Source organism: Lygodium microphyllum, chromosome 7, assembly GCF_053477565.2.
Source record: "Lygodium microphyllum isolate KBCC chromosome 7, Lygodium_microphyllum_v1.1.10, whole genome shotgun sequence".
Taxonomy (NCBI): Eukaryota; Viridiplantae; Streptophyta; class Polypodiopsida; order Schizaeales; family Lygodiaceae; genus Lygodium; species Lygodium microphyllum.
This window is the reverse complement of record NC_141141.1, coordinates 122,944,391-122,955,197: the sequence shown is the minus strand read 5'-3', so window position 1 is coordinate 122,955,197 and position 10,807 is coordinate 122,944,391. Positions and strand designations below refer to the sequence as shown.

Below are 10,807 nucleotides of genomic sequence, written 5' to 3'. Positions count from 1 at the left end.
CTTGTTAGAGGGATGAGTGTAGCTCAAAGGCGTGTTTACAAGGCTTGTATATATATATATATATATATATATATATAAGTATGGCTTTTGTAGTATTTCTTCTTTACGATTGCGAAATTAGATGTCACAATCGTCTTCCAAGAAAGTAATTTTGCATATAGACTACATATAGACTGCGTATAGTCTGCGTGCTGATGATTGATTGCTGTAATCTACTTCTGTCAGTTCACATGTGTGAACAGGGGCTTCCAGAGGGTAGTAAACTGAGTCATGTGTTGCTGAGTATGAACTGCATTTATGATAGTTGTTGAAGATGACTTATAGAACCTTAGTGACTTGAGGAACTTAGAGGACTTGGAGTTTTGAGTCTTTATGACTTAGCTTGGATTTTGAGGACCTGGATTTTGAGGACCTGAGTATGTCCTCGCCCGATTCGATAATGGCCAGTTCATGCTGCTGCTGCAGATGGATAAAAACGGGGTATGAAGCTTTTAATAAGCTTCTTTTTGAAGCTTTATAACTTATCCTTAAAGCTTTGAAAGCTATGGAGAAGAATTTCTTATCTGAGAAGAAAGAACCAACGACTTCTTGAAGTATCTTTCCATGTGGTCCTCCGCCTGTGCAGAGGCTGGTCCCTTGCAATCTGAATGTACAGCACGGGTTTCTTGATTGCCAGGAACACGCTCGTATTGACCGTTTTCCACGAGACTGACTGCAGAGCTCAATCATTCAAGGAGCTCCGCCTTTGCACGAGATGGTAAGCGATTGGAAGCTCTCGATCTCAACTTCGCTCTGATACCACTGGTGCACAGATCGAACGTCGTATGCGCACGTAGTGAGCATCACAAGGTCCCCAAGAACAAAAGAACTCTACATTTTTGCACAAAAAACAATGAAGAAAGCTTGCACGACATGAAAGAGACCAATTGGGTGCAATCTCCCCCCATCCTTGTGTGAGCGCTCCACAAAGCATGTATTTTATATATTATTCATCTTCAAGCTCAAGAAATAGCCCAATTTACAATTAGCACGCTTTAGCTTTTGTGTTTACTTTTGTGCCACTAAAGAATTAAAGCTATTGGGCGCCCAAGAAGTCAGGCGTGGTACCCAAATACAATATCCAATACAAATATTTAAATCATGCGCCCATGCACATACAAAAGTAATAAATTAAAATCAAGCGCTTTAGTAAATAAGCGCGACAAAATATCGACACCGTGCCTAAGATACGTGCCCATAAAAAATTGATGATAATTTGAATACACGCTATCCTCCAATGCTTCCCAATGCCACTACTGCTTGTTCTACACATCGTAGTGAATACCTAGCAGTCTTCAGCTACAAAAATAAATTGGTTAGAAATCAATCCTAATCTTAATTTATTACGAGTGTGCACTCTAAACTCATAAACGTTTATTAATTTAAATATGTATTTTGCGGAATCACCCGCTATGGAATCACCCACTTACACATTAAATTAACAAAATGTCTGAAAAGGATAGGCGTCCCCATCGACTTTTCGCACAAAGAATCCACCTTGTGTATGAGCCCCGGTTACAGAATCCACCGCAAAACCTCACAGAAATCCACCGTGGAATATGCCTCCTGGCATCATGGGGGCCAAGGTGGTGGCGGCCGAGGAGGGCACAGGTGCTCGAGGGAGCAGCAGGCGATGGCGGGGCGGCGATCGACAAGGGTGAGAGAAAAAAAAAGAAGAAGGATGGAAGAGAAGGAACAGGAGGAAGAAGAGGAGGGAGAGGAAGAGGATGGAGAAGGAGGGGAGAAGAGGAGGAATGGGCGAGTAGAGAGGAGATGCGCGCAACAGACAGGTAATGTTTTTTTTTTGCTTGTTTAAAAAAATAAAAAATAAAAATAAAAATAATGCATTTTCTTTTCTTCTCTTTATATTGTTTTTTCATTTTTGTTTGTCTCTTTTGTTTTTCTTTGTTTTTTTTTCTTCTTCTTTTTTTTCTTAGTTTTTTCTAAAATGCTTGGTTTTCTTTCTGTTCGTTTGGTTTTTTTTTAAATTGTGTGTAATTTTTTTGTTTTAAATAATGAAAAAAGAAAAATAATAAAAATAATAAAATAGAAGAATACATCTCCGGCTCGTGTGAAAGCGTGGGCAGGGGTAAAAAAATTTGCAGTGACGGGGTCAAACGAGCAGGGATGGGGACGCAATAACCACGGACGCCACGGGGGTGTCCCGAGGTGCATAAAACAAAAAACAAACGCATTCACGTGCGAGGCGAGAAACGTGGTTAACAGGAAAAATGAAGAAAAATTAATCAAATCCAAACCGTGTGTCGGAACAAAAATTTGTAAATAGAAAAAATGGGCTTGGAGACGAGGGAAGAATGTTGGAAACATGCCACACGGGGTTTGGGACAAAATCAAGGTGTTCACATGGAAGAAAATGCAAAAAACAAACCCGAAAATACATATGGGCATTAATATCGAAAAATCCGCGCATTGGAATGAAGTACGAAAAGAAGAAAAAGTGTGCAGAACAATGTGTCCGACAACCCTACCATGAGAAAATACAGTTCCGATTGAGATAGGACGTGTTCACATGGAAAAAACCCCAAAAATGGGCCCAAAAATAGACTCGAAAATTAATACAAGAAGAATCGTGCGTCAAAATAGAGAATAGTGAAAAGGAAAAATGTCTGAAAAAAAGGAATTCATACGATTGGTGTATCAAAGCTCAGTTTAGGGAAAATTAGGAGGGGTTCACGTGGAAAAAAAACACGAGAAATACAACCGAAAACACTCGAAAAAATTAATAACTAAAAATTCGACAGGCGGAAAAGGGGGGAGAAAAAAGAAAAAAGTGGGGAAAAGGCTGAAGGACACGGCTCTCAAATCAAACTGGAATTTCGGTGAAAATAAGGCAAGTTTACATGGAAAAATGTGAAAAATAGGTACGAAAAAGGTCCGAAAACCCGCAAAAATTAATAACGGATGAAGCATGCATTGAAATGACATGGCATAAAAAGAAATAATGTCAAGGAGGAGGGGTAGGACATGCTTGACACATGAGATCAGGGTTCGGAAGCAATAATGATGCATTCACATGGAAAATTGTCAAATTTAAGGGAATTACTTAAAATAATAATATATTGAGAATCGTCTATCAGAACAGGGGTTAGTAAAAAGAAAAAATAGGCGGTTTGAAGGGACGAACAGGGCTATGAGGTTGGATTGGGATTCCAATGAACGTAAGGTCCGTTCGTATGAAAGAAGCACAAAACCAAGAATAGGGGCAAACGGTCAAGGAACAACCCCTAGGATAGGGTGAAATAGAATGTAAGGGTGGGAAAGGGACCCCATCAAGGTAAAATAAAGTCAGGGCATAGATGCATGAGCAAAATAGGGTATATGCATAGGGGTATGTAACATGGATGCGTAGGGACGCGTCCCCACACTTAAGACCTTAGCAGGAAGGTTAAACCAAACTTCACGGACTTGGTACCTCACATCAAACCAAACACAACATCCCCACACTTAAGACATAACCAGTACTGAGAAATAGAAGGCATAGGGTTAGAAAAACTTGGCCCATATTGCCGAGACGGAATGTCAACTATCGAGATTGTGTCTGGAGGCATTGTCGGCTCTGCATGAGGTAACAGGGTATCTTCACAGTACACGTCCTGTGGTAGGGATCACGCAGCAGCACCCAGGGAGGTAGCTAGTTGAAGGAATCACAGGAAATTCGTCGATAGCGAGGGATATTGCACTCAACTCACTATCACTTAAATGGATTGAAAGAGCACGCACTCGCTCCATGACTAATATCACTCGAGGAAATCAAGATGAAATCCATATCTCACACCTGGTTTAGAAATTGACAAGGGAATGATGCAGAGGGAGTATGCCAGGGTGCACAATTGATGGTGCATCAGTGCGTCCAATCCGTTTGGCATATGTGCAAGAAGAAAGGCCAGGGAGCCTTGTAGTGCAGTGTATAGAACAGAGTGATGTGTCTTGTACTGATAGCAGAAACCCAGCCCGTGGGTGCATAGGGAGATGGGAACGTACCTGACTCCAAAGGTTGTAACGTCCCTCAATCCTCACCTCTCGGTAATTGATTGAAGAAACTCCAATCACACTCAGCCCACCCTCTATCTCACGCTTAGTTGAAAGATATAGAGGGCAGTCCTTTCCTGAAATCCATTGATGTAATCCTCATGGTCACTTGTGCAGAGGTTGTATGCCTTGTGCGCATTTGATGGTGCAACTGTGCATCCCGCCCTGTGCCGGCAAACAGTGCAAGAAGGAAGGCCATGGAGCCTTATAGTGTAGTGCACATGAAACGGATCATGCATTGTGCATTGAGAGGTCCATCCCGCGCGTGCAACACAGTGTTCACACATCTCACCTCTCATTTGATTTGAAGGGAAAGACTGATCACTCCCCCCACCCTCTGTCTCACTCTCTGATAGATACAGAGGGCAGCCCATACTCACGTCCCCATCCTATTAGGATTAAAGCTCACATCACTCCAGGTGTTGGTGATGAAGATCATGTCGGCTGTTGGTGTCATCAAGATCTTGAGGAAGAGACATACCCAGGGAGGCAGGCTACAAATCTCATACTTCAATGACTTGTAAGAAGAGTCATCTATTAAGAAGGGCAGACGGATTGATATTACAGAGACAGCGGACCAAGGGAGGTGGCTTCAAATTATTTGCCAAAGAGGTTCTACTCGTGAGTCAGCTATCCTGAACTGCAGGGTGTTACCACCTTTTCCACAGTCAGCTTCTCGCCCAAGGGTGTTTCCACTTTTTCTTGGAACGAGGCTTGCTATGAAATGGAATTTCTTCCTTTTCTCCCATAACAGTTTGTTTGTTGATTTTGTTTTTTTCTTTTCTTTTTCTTTTTCCTTCTTTTTTTTTGGTTTTGTTCTTTTTAAGAACGAGAATGGTAGAAATACCATATGTCAGGACCAATCTCGCCACCGTTGTTGGACCAGATGAGAAGAGAATAATGTCGGGTTGAGATGTTTCTATGAGGGGATAGCAGAACGAGACCGCCTCATGAGGAGAATCATAATGGCTATCAGAAGCACGACAATTACAATGCGTCGCCCAAAAGGGAAAGGGTAGGTCGACTGTGATTATCAAGATCCCCAAGGAGGGAAGTACATCTTCAGGCAATAGCCATTGATCAAGAAAGGATCATTAGAGGCATCAACGGTCTGTACCTGAACAGAGCCGTTAGGATTGACGGCTAGTATCTTGTATGGGCCCATCCACCACTGTTGAAGCTTGCCAGGAAACTTGCCAAATCTTGAATCATAGGCTAGGACAAGATCACCTTCTTTGAACTCCTTAAGCTTGATGAAACTGTCATGATAGGCCTTGCGTCGTGCTTGAGTGGTTTCCATGCACTATAAGGCCATCCGTCGTATCTCATCCAAGCATTCCAAGTGTAGGAGACGACGTTGTAGTGACTCACTATCTCCCAAGCGTTCTTTAACTGCCACTCACAAAGAGGGTAATTTCAACTCAACAGGGAATATAGCTTTTGTACCATACACTAGCTGAAAAGGGGTATGTCCTGTTGCTGCCTTATGAGAGATTCTGTATGCCCAAAGGGCCTTTGTAAGTCGATCGTCCCAGTCGCGACGATGTGTAGCAATCATTCTTGTCAAAATCGAGCAAAGGATACGATTAGTGACCTCAACTTAGCCGTTGGCTCTAGGGTAGTAAGAAGTGGACTTACGATGGCAGATCTTATATAGCTCAGTCAGCTCCTCCATGATTTTGTTAATAAGGAAATGAGTACCTCTGTCACTTACCAGCTCAAGGGGACTGCCAAAATGGGTGATAATATTCTCGTACAGGAACAGGGCTACATTGTTACCATCATCCCGCTTCAGGGCTTTAGCTTCACACCAATTTGTGACATAATCTGTATATACTAAGATGTATTTGTTCTGCTTCCATCTGGTAGGTGGATCAATGGGACCCATGAAATCAATCCCCACTTCTCAAACGGCTTTAGGGGGAGAATGGGTTGAAGTGGCATGGCACTTGTTTTGGTGGGTTTCCCCATTCGTTGACAAGCATCACATCTCCTACAGTAGTCATATGCATCCTTCTGGAGGGTCAGTCCACGAGTATCCTGCTAACAGAGCCTTCTTGGCTATCACTTCTCCTACGAAATGTCCACCACAGGGTTCAAAATGGAATGCTTTCAATACTATGCTGATTTCATCTCCTGCAACACATCTTCGCAGCACTTCATCTTTGCCTTTCTTGTACAGGGCACCGCCTAGCAAGGTGCAGGGGGCTAATTCTAACAGAAGCTTCTTCTTCTCACAGCTTGAGATGCTAGGAGGATACTGTTGAGTTGCTAGGAGATTAGCTACGTCTGCATACCAGGGAGTAACTATTTCAACTAGAAACAAAGAAGTATAAAAAAGGTTTGGATCATCTTGTTCCTCTTCTTCTGTTTGAGGAGTCTGTGTGACAGATGATCGGCTAAGACATGGGAATGGCCAGGCTTAGTGACCACTTCAAAGTCGAACTCTTGGAATAGGACCAACCATCTCATCAGTCGTCCTTTAACATCTGCTTTGTTCATAAGGAATGACAGGGCTTCATGATCCACATAGAACTTGAAATGTGTTGACAATAAATAGTGTCGAAACTTCTCCAGTGCAAACACCATTGCCAAGCACTCAAGCTCCGTCATCACTGTATAGTTATGTTCCCTATTAGTGACCTTTCGGCTTGCATAGTATATCGGTTGATCTAATTTAGAGGGGCCCTTTTGACATAGGATAGCACCTAGCCCTTCAACTGATGCATCGGTGTATACATGGAACTCCTTCATCCAATCAAGAGGCTATAAAATAGGTGCTTGGATCAGGCACTTCTTTAGGGTATTAAAGGCTTCTTTACAATCATCCGTCTAAAGAAAATTAGCTTGTTTTCTTAGAAGCTTGTGCAGAGGGGCTGCCTTGGTTGCAAAATGTGCAATAAATCTTCTGTAATAGCACACATGTCCAAGAAATCCTCTCAATTGCTTGAGGTTTGTTGGTGCTATTAAGACGACAATCTTTTTAATCTTTGTCGGGTTTGTTGCAATCCCTTGTGCTGAGACAATATCGCCCAATAGAACTCTTGAGGAGATGCCAAAGACACATTTGTCGGGGTTGAGAGAAATCCCATACTCTCGGCATCTGTCAAAATATTTCTCTAGGTGTCCCCAGTGCTCATGGATCAAACTATAGACACAGAAGTCATCAAGATACACCTCAATGAAATCATGCAGATGATTTTGGAAGGCATCCATCATTACTCGTTGGAAGGTGATAGGAGCATTATAGAGCCCAAATGGCATCACTCTGTAGGCATAGGTCCCCCATTCTGTGGTGAAGGTTGTTTTGGATTGGTCCTCTTATGCGATTTGGACTTGGTTATATCCATTCAATCCATCCAAGAGGGAATAAAACTCATGGTGTGCCACCGTGTCCAATAGTTGGTCTGTAAAAGGGATAGGGAAATGATCCTTCTTCGTCTTCAAATTGAGCTTGCGAAAGTCGATACATATTCGATTTTTTCCGTTCTTCTTGGGTACTATCACAATGGGCAAAACCCATTAATTGTTAGCCACGGGATAGATGAACTATGCTTTAAGAAGTTTCAATAACTCGGCCTTCACCAGAGCAGAATAATTAGGATTATAATGTGAACTTTGATAAACACCAGGTCAATGTGATGTTGACATACTATGGGATCAATCCCCTTTAGGTCTTTATATGACCAAGTGAACACATCTAAGTTCTCCTTTAGTAGATCTCGTAGGACCACTAATTCTTCTTCTGGAAGATTGAGACCCACTTTCAAGTGATGTTCAGTACCATCAGTATCCAAGAATGTCACTTGTCTTTCACCTACCACTTCGTGGATAAATGTCCCACGGATTGCTTTTGGATAGAGGTCTGACTCTTTCAAGAGAGTAGTATCCTCGTTTAATGTCCGACTACAACCAGTGTCCTCCTTCTGTACAGATGACTCATTCGTTTGTTTAGGTTGTTGGAAGGGGATCAGAGCTTTGTTTGCTTCGGTGTGAGTGGTAACTTCTTCTGGACTTAGGGATTCATCTTCAGAAGATGCATCCACGAATGTCACATAGCATGGACCTTCTAGGGGCCGGGGTTTTGAGGGCTTTGGCTTCTGTTGACAAGGGGCATCATCATCATCTTTTCTCTGGACTGAACAGTTAGGGCGACAGGAGCCACTGGTGAACTTAATTTTTATGCTTCTAATCCATTGCTTATACAAATTATGCATACTTTGTGGTCCATTGATCAACCCAAACGGAATCATAGTCATTCCATCCAGTACCTTGAGATCTTCGGCCTCGGAGGTCTCGGTAGGAACATCAACAAGATCATCCTCTATGAGAGGGAATTCTTCATCTGTACTTTCATAACCTACTTCATTTTCTTTCTCATTATTTTCATCCTCTTCCTCTAGAGGCTCTGTCTCTGCCTCTATAGAGGCTCTGTAGGAGAAGAACACATCTTCTGCCTTTACATCTGCTTCTGCTTTTGCTATAACTTCTAACTCTGCTTCTGACTCTCGCTCTATATGTGTTACTATTTCTATATCGTTGTGTCTTTGTTCTGTATCCACTCTGTATTTGCTCTGTCTCTGTTCTGTATCCACTCTGTATCTGCTCTGCCTTTGTACTGTCTCTGCTCTATAACTGTACTGTCTCTGCTCTATCTCTACAAATGTCATGTAACAGGGAGAACAATACATCCATGCTTCTATTTCACTGTCAGAGGTAATTTCTGAAGTTAATTCTAGTTGAGGCAGAAGATATTCTCCCATGGACAAGGATTTTGCTTCCCTTGGCAGTTGGCTTATAGTACCCACTGTTAGGGACTGTGCCTCTATTTTCTTAGGAAAGATCTGCTTAACAACCTCTTCATCTCCTGATGTACCATCTGTTACCTTGTTAGAGGAGCCAGTTATGACTTCAATGGATGTGGATACATTGCCTTTTTGCGATCCATACAACTTTAACACCGCTTTGTTGGGTCCTCTGCCTAGGGTTAGGGTTCCTTTGAACCAATCCGTCCTGGCTCTTGCTTCAAAAAGCTAAGGTCTTCCCAACAGCAAAGGATATGAGGTCGCATAAGAATTTGGTTTGACCATCAAATATGTCAGCCAATAGTCTCTTCCTGCAAGGGTTGTTTTTACGTATGGGAGGATGCCCAATGGTTTGACTCTGCTTTGGTCTGCCAATCTGATAAGCCAATTTGTAGGTTGAATTCCATGCAACCCTAAGTCCTTCATTGTGACATCCGTCATTATGTTTACTGATGAGCCTCCATCAATCAATGCATCTGAAATAAAGCATCCTTCTATCCATACACTAATCTCTGGGGTTTCAAGATCTAGGAAGGCATTAGCCACATCTACTTCCTTTACAGGCTCCAGGGCCTTATTAGTCTTGGTCGCTGTTGAAGGAGCGATCCTTAGTCCACGCCTTCTTGTCAAGATGCTTTTGAATTTCTTTTGGTAGCTAGGAGACAGCATCAGCAACTATCGGAATGTTAAGTTTGGTTTAAAAGTGTCTAGGTCTTTGACTAAGTCATGTTTGATAGGATCCAGAGGCTTTTCCAGCCTGCTGGGGGGCTATACCCATTTTCATCTTTCATTTTTCTTCTAACAAATGCTACATCGACGCTTCTTCTATTTCTAGAAGTGCTTCTGTATCTTCTATCTCTTGGGCCTCTGATCCTGTCTCTGGGACTGTCTTTGTAACTCTCTGTGGCACTGTAGTACTTTGTACTGCACTGTTCTGTTCTGTACTGCTCTGTCTCTCTGTAGGTAGGTTGAACTTCACAGTCTTGGCAGGAGAATTATTTTCATTCTGAACCACTACTTTCTTCTTCTTGGTGTGCGTCACAGTGGCAACTTCCAACTCTACCAAATTGGAGGCAGCCTCTTGTACCTTTTGTTGGCTATCAGTGGCATTGGCCTTTACAGGGGCTAGGACAGTCCTTTGCAGTGTGGCCTTCTCCTTTGCATCGGCTGCATAAGGGCTTGTAATCCATAGATCGTCTAGGGTTTGGACAATTCGGGGAGATATGTCCCTTTTCTCCACACCTATAACATTCCACCTCTAATCTCTGACTGTTGTGCTCTATAACTTTGAGAGGGAAACCTCCTCGGATCAAAATTAGGACCAAATTCCCTAGGCTTTGGTCCAATATCCTGTGTTGTCATTTTAGATTCTCTTTCAGAGAGCAAATATCCTCTGTATGGTTCTTTCACAAACAGTAGGAACAGAAGGCTCCACGAACGGTTGGTTTTCGGGTACATTCAATGGCTAAATGTCTCTCTTGATGACACTTTCTGCACCATGTATTAGAGCACATCACATCTCTTCCAGCTCCCACAGGAGTGGATATATTGACAGTATTCACCCTTAGCGTCTATAGCTGCTCTGTAATCACATCCAGAAGCTCTTTCTTGATACTTGCAATTGAGTTAGATAAGTATTCCTTCAGATTTTCACCTCCTGAAGTACTTGTAGTAGGGTTTTGGGAAGCTTCAGTAATTATTGCATAAACTAGTTGGGTCGATCCAGAAGGTCCTCTATTCTGACTTTGATTCAGAGCTCCTGTTGAGACTTGGGGTTATTGATTTCAATTGGTAGGACTCCACTGTTGTTGAGTTGTCATTGGAGGAACTATTTGAGGCCACTGTTGTTGTGGTTGAACCATCATTTGAGGCACTATTGTCTTTGGTGACCGCACTGGATTAGGTGCATTATA

General features: G+C 42.5%; 1 pseudogene; it reads left to right on the top strand.

The window, feature by feature from the left end:
* Positions 1-1,613: 1,613 nt before the first annotated feature.
* LOC148033904 (uncharacterized) overlaps positions 1,614-10,807 on the top strand; it is a 53,530-nt pseudogene continuing 44,336 nt past the window's right edge.